Raw genomic sequence first — 11,645 nt, forward strand, 5'->3', positions numbered from 1 at the left:
ACAACAACAACAGCGACTTCTCCATATATGATGGTGTTGCCAATTGGTCCAGTGGCAAGAATCTGTTTTCTTGATGTTGAGCTTCAATCCACCGAAGACTACAATACTTGATCTTCTGTTGCAACTGTTTTTTAATCCTCTTTAGTTTCAGCCAGCAAGGCATGTCATCTGAATAACACAAGTTGTGATGAATCTTTCTCTAAACTTTAATCCTGATACCATATTCCTCTTCCTAAAGCTCAGTCCTCCAAATTATCTATTCTGCATATAGATTGAAAAAGTATGGAGACGGGACACATCTCTCACATTACTCCTTTGCTGATTTTGAACCATGCAGTGTTTTCTTGCTCTGTTACGAGGACTGCTTCCTGATATGAGTATAGGTTTTACATGAGTACAGTCAAGTGTTCTGGAATTCCCATTTTCTCAAGGTCAGCCACAATTAGTTTTGATCCACACAGCCAAATGCCTTTGCATAATCAACGAAACACAGACATTCTCTGGAACTCTCTTCTTTCTGCCAAGATCTATCTGACTTTGGTGATAATGTCTCTAGTGCCATGACCTCTTCTAAACCCAGCGTGTACTTCTGGCAGTTCTCTATCAATGTACTGTTTCAGTTGTTTTTGTATAATCTACAGAAGGATTTTGCTTTCTTGTGAAATTAGTGATATTTGATAATTTCCACATTTGGTTGTGTCACTTATTTTTTTTAGAATGGAAATAAATATGACTCATTTCTAGTCAGTTGGCCAGGTAGTTATACTCTAGATTTCTTGGCACAGTTTGGTTAGCATGTCTAGGGTAGCATCTGTTTGTTGAAATGTGTCGATTGATATTTCATCAACTCCTGGAGACTTATTTTTTTCCAAGTTCTTCAGAGCAGCCCACACTTCCTCCTTCATTACCATTGTCTCTTGAACATATGTTGTTTCATGAAATTATTCTGTGTCAACCAATTCTTTTTGGTATAGTGACTCTGTATATTCTACTCTTCACATCTTCTTTTAATGTTTCCTGGGTCATTTAATATTCTGCCCATACCACCCTTATGTATTGAAACTCGAGGCTTGAATCCTAATTTTTGTTTTTTCATTTATTCTGCTTAGGTATTTTTAGAAAGTAGTTTTAGATAAATATTTGAAAATATGGTCTATTCCTTTATTTCAGCCTCATAACAATCTCGGAAGCTTGGTTTTGAAAACAGCAGGCTATCAGCTGACTGATATTAGATGTAGCAGTTAATGGATACTTATTATATTAACCCCCGCAACCTTAAACACATTCAAACACACACACTCCTCACTTGGAGTAGCCCATTAGTTTCAGTCAAGAACTCTTGCAGTTTTTGTTTCTGGGTTTAGAAGAAGCGAGCTAGCAGACAGCTCAGGTCTGAAGGACAACTCGCAGTTCTGCAGCTTCTTGATTGATTTGTTCTATCCCCAGTAGGCTGAGCCCTGATCAGAGGCCTGGAGCTCCTGTCTCATCTCGGTTTCATGCTGCTGCCTTGTGAGGGATGGCTCTCTCCCCTGGGATATGATGCTCACTGTGGCCACGTCACACTTCTCAGTCAGTCATCCTTCAGTTCTCAGCCTGCATGCAGAGTTGGTGCACCTTGTAATGCTGTTGTCCACTGGGGGTTGCATTCTCTGCTTTGTCCACATCCTGCTGACGTTGGCACAGGGTCCTGAGATGAGGTCCTGGCACCCCTCCAATTTCAGGAGGTCTCTGAACCATGGTTTTAGGCTGGGGCTTCCTGAGAGATAAAAGGCTATTTTTCATTGAAATAGAATGGATAAAAGAACAGGTTTCAGAGTAGGATCTTTCTGTTTCTACTCCAGAGGATCTTAGGTAGTGTTCTTTGAAGGATGAACTTGCTCTGGTGTGGTTAAGAAAGTCTGTTATTGTAATAACGGGATCAAGATGAGAACAGGGGCAAGGATAGGAAAAGAAAGGATAATGAATACTGCACTGGAATCAGTGAAAGGAAGAACACCCTGAAAGAAATGAGTGATTAGGAACCATGTGTATGATAATGAATATCTTAAAAGGGAAATTGGGAGGGGGAAGGGAGAGAAGTGCATGAATGAATTCATTAAAAAACACACACACATACAAAATCTCAAAACAACAAGAGTAAGGTCACTTTGGTGGAATTTCTCTCACTGCCAGGCAGGTGGATGTAGGGCAGCTGTAAGCTATATGAATTTGACACCATGTCTTGTCATAATGTAAATGCTAGATTTTCTTTTTTCTTTGTTTATTTTTTAAACATTTTGAGTGAAAATTTACAGATCATATTGATTTATCATAGAATCATCTTAGACTTTGTGTTTTATAGCATTGGTCCTATTGATTAATGTGATTGGTTTATCACAATGTCTAAGCAACCCCTTACTATGTGTTGCCTTTCCCTTGACCTAAATTGTCTATTTATCAATGTTTTCCTCCCTACTCCCTCCCTTCCCATCTCTATTAAATCTCCAGGATTACTTGTAATGAAAAGGAAATTGCATGATATCTACTTTATAGGTAAACTTCACATTCCAGCAGAAAAGGATTAAGTACGATTTAACAGTGTCCTTGAAGGGGTTCCTTTGAGTGAGTGACTTTATTTATTTTTTTTTTGTGTGAGAGACAGACCCAACTGTGAACAGCGATCCCAGCAGTTTGACTAAAATAGACATTTCCTCTGTGCAACCTTGTGGCTGACAATGTTTCAGCATCTTCCTCGCCAGTGGTCCCCCAGAAAAGAGTCTTGTGTCTGAGTGAAACTGTAGCTAAGCCTTTCAGGTGAGAGCTGGCCAGAGCCAGGCAGAGAAAAGCTTGCTAGTAAATGCATTAGTCAATGGAGGCTGTCTTGCCTCTGCAGGAAGCTGGGCAGCTTTTAAAAATGCAAAGTCAGCGAAGCAGGAGCAGCGCTGAGAACTGACTTAGGAAGGCTTCTGCATCCAATTCTTTTGACTTTGAAAGAAGTGATTTTCAAAATCATAACAGTTTAGATGTTGAAGGAGAGGGAAGAAATCCAAATCAGGAAGAGATATAAAAAAACCCACCACAACAAAACCCCACCAAAAACAAAACTCACCTTTCCAAAAACAAAGGCCGTTTTCCTTGATGGGTGGCTTTAACCTCTGCAGCAAGGACAAAGAGAGAGAAGCTGAAATCTGGGTTCTGGGCAGGCCTGCAGGGTGGGACAGGACACTCTTACTGGGAAGGAGCAATGGCTCCCTGTGAGAACAGCTCTTTCTCCCAGATGGAACTGTGCTGGGTGATGCCTGGCTAGGCTTACTTCCAGATTCACTTGCCTTTCCCCCCAACTATTACCTGGAAACTACTCACATCTTAATTCCTTAGAAGCCAAATCATGGAAAAAGGGAAGGATCATGCCCATACTCATCACTTTGACTGGTGTTTGGGCCTGACATTTTTCCTCCCTGTATTGTTCTTTCTATTTTGTGTAATTCTTTAAAGACTCTTCTTGTTTCCTGTGAGAGAATAAAGTGACCATGATAGGCAGTATCATGGTAGATATGCAGCCCAACCTCCCTTGAGCAGATGCTTTGGGGTTCTGTGAGTGAATGGCACAGTGGGCCAGCTCTGAGAGATGTCTGGTTCCCTGGATGGAGAAGATCCCATCATGTGTGGTGCTGAAAAGCCTGGCCTCTGGAGTCAGCCTGTCTGTCTGCTTCTCATATCCACCACTTGTACTCCAGCTCCCTGTTCCTCAGTTTCCTCTTCTGCAAAATTAGGGCTAAGAAATAACATTAGTACATTCTAAGGCTGTTACTTGCATGTAGAGTTCAGCACATATTCAGCATCTGATAAACTTCCAGGAATACTTTGCCACATTCATCATTGTAACATATACATTATTTTCTTTCTAGAAGGAGATATGATGTTTAAAGTAGCCTTTGAGTGGAAACAAAATAGATGGGAAGACTTTTGATTTTGTACTTTACAACTTTTATTAAAATATCATTTGCTTGCTTAAACATTTTAATGAATAAAAATATTTTCTTTTAGTAATTGAGAGGAATAGCCAATGTATAAGGCTTTTGAGACTCCATCTCACATACTTTGGGCAAGTTGCCAAAAGGGACCAGTCCTTGGAGAAGGACATCATGCTTGGAAGGATAGAGAGACAGCACAGGAAAGGAAAATCCCGAATGAGATGGACTGACACAGTAACTGGGGTAATGAGGGTAAAATGTGCTGAATTCAGTGAAACTGGCTCAGGATAGGCTTCAGAGCTGTAGTACACAGAGTCACTATGAATCATAGGCGACTTGATGGCACATGACAACATCAACAATAACAACACTTCAGCAAATCTGTGCAGTTTCATAGTTAAACTTCGTATTGAAGGACTAGTGCTGGAGAAAGTAGAAAACAAACATTTGCAACAAATATGTTTTCATTGCTTAATCCCTTCTTCCAAAACCCTTTGATTTGACTGACTTCAATTTATGTGCTAATCCAAAACTCAGTGTTTCAGAGAAAAACTGCTTTGCAGGCCAGCACTATGACATATTTCTGGGTGGAGAAAACATAGTATTGTTGTAAATCTGACAGCAGGATTCCCCTAAGGGGGAAATTTGTCTTTGTGTAGGAAAATTCACGATTAGCTTCCTTAACTGTGGTGGACAAAGTCCTTTTTCTCTGTTTTTCTGCACTCATTGGCCCAGTGAGAGACTGAGAGAAAGTAGAATTGCTCTTCATAGGAAGCTGGGAATAATTTTAGATCTCCATGGGCAGCCCAGAATTGGGTGAGTGAAGTGTTCAAAGACAGAGAAGGACAAGTGATAGGACGAGTGCTGTGGAGGAGAGCAGCTGGCCGGAAAGAAGCTCCAGAGGGAAGGGTTAAGGTATCTTTAGATCTTAAGTTTTCTGCCATGCAGCAATAAACTTCCCCAGTCATGGCTCCATATAATTGATCTTATGTGGCTATTTTGGGGAAAATGGAGAAAAGAAACTAGGGAAGAATAAGCAAACAGACTTAAGTTTGAGTTGAGTAAGAATCATTTAGAGAAAAGAAGAAATCAAAGCTAAAGGCATTAAGGGGGGAAAATGTCTGAGAGATATTGGGGTTGTTGGGTTCCTATAATCATTTCCATTAAAATATTGTGACCATCAGCACCTGTTGTCATTGAATTAACTTCTCTCATGGTGATACGCAAAGTAGAACTGATTCATAGATCTTCAAGCCTTTCTGTCAAACCACCTCTTGTTGGGCTTGAACTAATAATCTTTTGGCTCGTAGCTGAGTGCTTAACCCTGTACGACACTCAAACACTTAAAATATTCTAAGATTTCCAATTGTCTTTCATATCTGTTTTCTAACTCTTGTATAACAGAGCTCTCCCAGTTTCACCAGGCCCCACTGCTACCTAGACATCGGCCCCATGATAGGAAGTGACTGTGCACTGTCAATGGAGTATCAACAGAATATGTGATGTATGAAGTTTCCTGTTACTTCCTTGAGGGGAAATTACCAGTGTGTCATCTTCTCTTGCTCTTTGTTCTCATGGGCTAGAACATGAATGTGGAATTAAGTCACGTAGAAAAGGCAGCACCTGGAAGGACTGTTAAAGCACTGAGTGATGGTCTTCCTCTCCAAAATTTTCAGTTCAGTAGATTTGTATTTCTAACAGAGTCCCAGAAGAGACTGATGCTCCTTGGTCAGGATACACTCTGACTACTGCTGCTTTAGGAGATGAAAGCACAACAGAATGGAGAGAGCCTGGGTCTAAGGATATCCTTGTGGAACAGAGTCCCCACACAGGGCCCCCATCCCTTGTCACTTCTGGACTGTTACCCTTAGTGTAGAGTGCATTGCACTTAGTATAATTTATTTGAATAATAGTTTTCATTGATGCACCTTAGTTTTGACATTTAAACCTGAATTTTAGCTAAAAGAAACATTAAAAGTGAGAGCTACAGATTTAGAATGAAGGAATTGAGATTTGTAGGCAGCTGGATCTTATTTGGAAAAATAATAAAGCAGAGGCAAAATTGCTTGGTCAATAACATAATGACTTCTTTTATGAGGTAGTAGGTTACAATACTCTTTCTGTAGGTGCACTGGGCCAGAATTTTTCGCATGAGAAAGATAAACCTTGTTCTCCTGTTTTCATTTGCTAAGTGGGGCATGTGATTTTCTTGGTGTTGTTTAAAGAGTTATGCTTTGGGAAGTGTCTTAGAAATGACTGGGAATAGATCCTATTTTGGGATAACTTGAAATTATTTTTATATTACTTGTTAAATGAACACAATTATAATACCATTCATAATTAACCATTATTTAAATGTCAGATATTATATACTTATTATGATTTTAAAATTAAAAATAATTATTGTGGTAAAATATGTAACAATGTTTTAATCATTGTAACCATTTTTAAGTGTGCAATTTAGTGACATTAGTTACACTCCATGGTCCCATGGTATAATGGTGAGCACTCCGGGTTCAATCCAGTAATCTAAGGTCATGTGTCAGTGAGACTTTTTTCCTGAGTTCCTAAGTGATGCATGTGCTTAAGTGTTTGAGTATTAGCCAAGAGGTAGATGGTTCAGATTCACCCAAAGGTGCCTGAGAAGACAGATCTGGTAGTCTTTTTGTAGAAATAACAATCTTGAAAACCTCACGGAATTTCTATTTCCCTTTTTTGAGAAATCACCAGACCATGTTCCACACTGGTTGCACCATTTTACACTCCCACCAGCAGTGAATAAGGGTTCCAAATCTTCTTTTTTTAAAATTAGTATTAGATTTTATTAGTTTTAATGAACATTTACAGAGATTTTGGGTTTTCATTCATTCATTGTTGCACTGTTTTCTCTACCCTCCTCCCCAGTTCGTTCTTCTATTTTTTCTCCCCTTGAATGTCTGTTTTAATTGTCCAATTGCCACAGTGCTTGTCAAAGCCAGTTCTGATTAATATCCTTTGTCAGTGTGTCCTTTGCCATTCCCTATCACTCCTCCCTGAGAGAGACTTCACCCTGATTCATAAAGAAAAGGGGATGGCATACTCTCTTAGCTACTTCCTGCTGAAAAGGGATGCTGTGGGTTTCATGGTGAAGATCTTCTCTCACTACTCTAAAGGGCCCCCTTTGGCAGTAGGAAACACATAGACTATTATGGAGATTGATTTTGGAATTTAGATGCACTGTTATCAACTGTGCTTAGCCGTACATATTCATATCTTTGAAGACGTTATCATGGAAGTGTTGCAGCCTAGAAGACACAAATTTAACTAACCAGTTAAAAGTACATGAGTCAAAAATTAAAAAGCAATAATATTCCTAGTAGAGGTTCTAATAGTGGCACAAATCAAGTTACAGAGGGAAGGTGGTTCTTACAATAAAAGGCCTATAGACTAGCACTTTGTCTATTATAGTGTAGAGGTTAGGAACAAGGGTTCCAAATCTTTCCACAGCCTCACCAGCATGTGTTGTTTGCTGATAATATATCTTAATGAAACCAGAATCGTCATTCAAATGAATGTCTGCACACCCATATTTATCACTGTGTTATTCACAATAGCAAAGAGATCGAAACAACCCACGTGTCCATCAACAAATGCATGGATAGAAAAACTACGATATATTTACACAATGGAATTCTATGAAGCACTGAAAATTAATGAACTCATAAAACATTACACAACATGGATAACCCTGGAGGACATTATGGTGAATGAAATGTCTCGGTTTCAAAAGGACAAGTACTGACTAACTCCAATCTTATGAAGCAAGATTAAGATGGGGTATTGGGAAGAGAATGGATAGACAATGAACACTGTATTGGAGCAGATGAGGGAGAGAAATTTTGAAAAGGAATATGTGATTAGGCATTATATGTCAGAAAACAGTCCAGAATAAGAGGTGCAATGCAAAATGGACTGGGGAAGGGAAGAGAGAGGGAAGAAAGGAAGTATATTGTGCAACAGTGAATGAATATTTTTTTTTTTAAAAAGAAGAAAGTGAACTTAGGCAGGGTTCGAGGGAGAAGGAGGAAAATGTGCAACATGAATGAACAAAAATCAACTTTTCTTTAAACTTTCATTAAATCACAATTTGAATTAAAAAAATTAAACAAAGCACACACAGAGAAATAAAAAAAATATGTTCCATTGGGAAAATCTGCTACAAAAACAAAACAAAATATCTTTGTGGAACAATTTCACTTTGGACACATAAGATCACCATGAGTTGGAATTGAACAGACTGGAACAGAATGTAGTTCCATTCACCATGCTGTGAAACTATCACCATCACCTGCTTTCAAAAGTTGTTGTTGGTTTCTTTTTAATAATTCCAAATAGACATTCAGTGCAGTTAAGAAATAACTCCTGGGTCTCCAGCCATGCTGGAACAAAGTAGATCATGGATCATTGCTGCTTGAGGCTCTGGGGAACGCGGAGGTGTTGCTGAGCTTCAGATTGGAGTTGGGCCAGAAGCTGGAGGGTTGTAGAAGGCCTGGAGGCAGATCTAAGAAAATGTATCACAGACAAGGGATGTCCTCAAACATTTTAATGATTTAAAATGAACCCCTGAAAAACTCCTGAATGAGAAGTTGACAACCCTTTTGCAGAAGATGGACACCATTGAACAATACACCATTAAGAGTGGAGACCATGGAGTGTCCTCCGGATAGGTCATTCCACACTGGTGCCTCATGAATGGACAGCTGGCTTTGAGGAGTGTGGTCTGAGCAGTTGAAGAAATATAGCACCCTGGAATGACTGAGATTCGTCAGGCATTCCCTACTGTAATGCTCCAACTTATTTCTGCAGGCAGACACTAGCAATCAGAGTTGAAACTGTGGATCAGTCAGACTAAAGAGACAGTACTGGAGTTGTGTGCAGATAAACAATGAATGTTAACTCTGCAGCAGTATCAAGCTGTGTGCATTAATGCAAATGGAGCTGTTGTTTGTAAATGGAAAAGGAATGACCCATCAGTTTCCTGCAGGTACCTCTGCGTTCACTGCCACATTTGACCTCGAATCTCTTACTCTAGGAACCCTCAATAATAACAAAAGTTACCAACTTTAAGATTCAAGTGACTATCAGCTCCAGTGATAGAGAAACAGTTTTTGATTGTCAGTTGATCAATCATGTTATTCTCTCTACTTTGGATGCTCCTTTTTCTATCTTGGCTGAAAAGTGTTGATGTGTTAGATTTTTGGATGATTTGTATTGGTTTACAGGGTTTCTAAAGTAGTTGTGCATAGCCCAGTTAAATTGTAATTGAAAAAAACAGTTGGATTCATCTCTTAATTTGAAATACAATGTGTTTACTAGATTCACTTTGGAATATTTTAGAAATAAGATACTTGAATTTTATGTACAAAAGCATACCGCAGTCAATTTTATTTTTAGCATAGTGTTAATGGAACATCGCAGCAAAATTCACACTAGCCTTAAAAATATGAAGAAACCCACAAGGTTCTTTATGCTTTTGTTGTATTTTTTTTAAAGTTGGTGACTAGAACAGAAAAATTAATAAAATACAGTAGCGTTATTTAGTGAAATATCTATCTTTAAATTACATGAACATATGAACCTAGAATAGAATAAAACAAGAGGAATCAAGTGGCTAGAAAACAGAGTTCTGTGGTATCCAGTCATTCACATGCTCTCAGTGCTTCATTTGGTGATATTTTGTAGGAAGTGTTGATTTGTGTCTTATGTTCATTAATCTTTCAAAAGACCTAAAAGCATTACAAGGGTTTAATTTTTAAGATGTAAATTTCTGCTATATTAAAAAAATTTCCTTCTATTCCTTTCAATTCAAGGCAGGTTAGAGGACTTTTACAGAGTGAAACTAATTTTGGAAATAGAATGCTCAGCAGTGTTAGCAATTTCACACGTCTATCATATGTATGTGTGGGAATGGATACACGTATACAGTTGGCTCTCCTTCGCTGGCTCTGCATCTGTGGATTCAGTGACCTACAGATTGTAAATATACAGGGGTAAAAAATCCAGAAGCTAAAACCTGGATTTGTTTGCACACCAAGGACTACGTTGAAGCTACACAAATGAATAGCCCCGTAGGTGTGCTCTGCTGTAGCTTCCTGCTTTTATCCTGACCATCAGTTTCTCTCCAGTTCAAGTCGCTCAAGCATTGTTCACCTCAAATCTTGTTTGCTACCTACGTCTTGTGCACTACATTTTTCCATGTAAAACAATTACTTCTAAAAAGCAATTTAGGGGTTAAAGAAATCCCCTTTATGCAGGCTAAAAAGCAGCATTAAAGTGCTGTTTATATTGTATTGGTTATTATTAATTACCTAGAGATAATGCAGAGTATGTAGGAGGATGTGCATATAAGTAATTTTATATAAAAGACTTGACCATCTACAGATTTGAGTGTGAAAGTGGGTCCTGAAACCAACTACTTGGTGAATAGAGAGAGACCATAATACTATCTGTAGCCTATCATCTGCATTTCACTTTAATGCCAGCTGAACAAATGGTATTTTAGTGGCTCAAACAAACTAAGAGTAAATACTTGACCTACTTTATTTAAAAAACATAAATTTGTGTAAAATATTTATTTTAAGATCTCAGTTTGTAAAAATGATGCTTTTAACTTGCTATACCAGGTTACATTTTTATTTTAATGTGAATTTTTAAAAAACTTTACTTTTTTGCCAGTAGAAGTATTTGGAACAGCAAATTTAGTATTTTTGTAAGAGAATTTATTTGAGAATTCAAATCCCCTGTCTGATGATCATAATGACCTAATTTCCTTTGTCTTTTATATATAATTAAGTAGCCTTCAACTTCAGTTAGTAATTATTAAGAAGCTAATGCTAGCAAAATACAGATGCCTTGCCCACCTGTCTGAAACAAAATAAAAAGAGAAATAACTCCTTATACCTACTCTTCACTCACCATTGGTAAGCCTTAATAAACTTTAGTCTCTAGGCATTTGACCACACTAAATTCTTATTTAAGTGATACAGTTTTTCTTCTTTTGTAAGCTGTTTGCTTTACTTAAAATAATGTTTTTGGACTTGATTCAGGTTGTAGTATGTATCAGAACTTCACCTATTTCTAGTCATATTGCATTTTATAGATCTATCACATTTTGCTTATTCATCTTTTGATGACTGTGGAGGTCGTGTCTAGTATAGGGAGCTCCGATGGCCTAGTGGTAAGGGATTGAGCTGACAAGTCAAAAGCATATGGTTTGAATCCAACAAATAGTCCAGAGAATTGTGGTCTCCTCCCATGCCATTTACTGCCTCTGAAAACCCACTGGGGGATCAGCCATGAATTGATTCTGATTCGGTAGCATACAACAGCAAACAATAACATATCATTTAGTTTCACAGCTTTATGGGAGACCATTAGTTTAAGAGGATTTATTTTAAGCTAAAGCATAGGTAACCGTTTGGCAGGTGAATAAACGGAGATTTCATGGGACAAAGTAATAGGTCAAGATTCAAATCTAGGTCTATCACCAAATCTCATGTTCTTAGCTTCAAGGCAATGTTTTTGTCCTCTCAGATTGTTTCAAGGTCAGTACATTGAGTAGAACATTTGCTAGCAATGGAGCACTGGTTGTGGTTTTTGTTGTTAGGTGTTATCTAGTCAAGTATAGCTCAGAGTGACCCTGTGAACAACAGA

General features: G+C 38.3%; 1 pseudogene; it reads left to right on the forward strand.

Moving 5' to 3' along the window:
* Positions 1-9,185, forward strand: part of LOC102858146 — a 57,427-nt pseudogene extending 48,242 nt beyond the window's left edge.
* Positions 9,186-11,645: the final 2,460 nt, after the last annotated feature.

Source organism: Elephantulus edwardii, unplaced genomic scaffold (genome assembly GCF_000299155.1).
Source record: "Elephantulus edwardii isolate Elephantulus edwardi_28Jun2011 unplaced genomic scaffold, EleEdw1.0 scaffold00019, whole genome shotgun sequence".
Taxonomy (NCBI): Eukaryota; Metazoa; Chordata; class Mammalia; order Macroscelidea; family Macroscelididae; genus Elephantulus; species Elephantulus edwardii.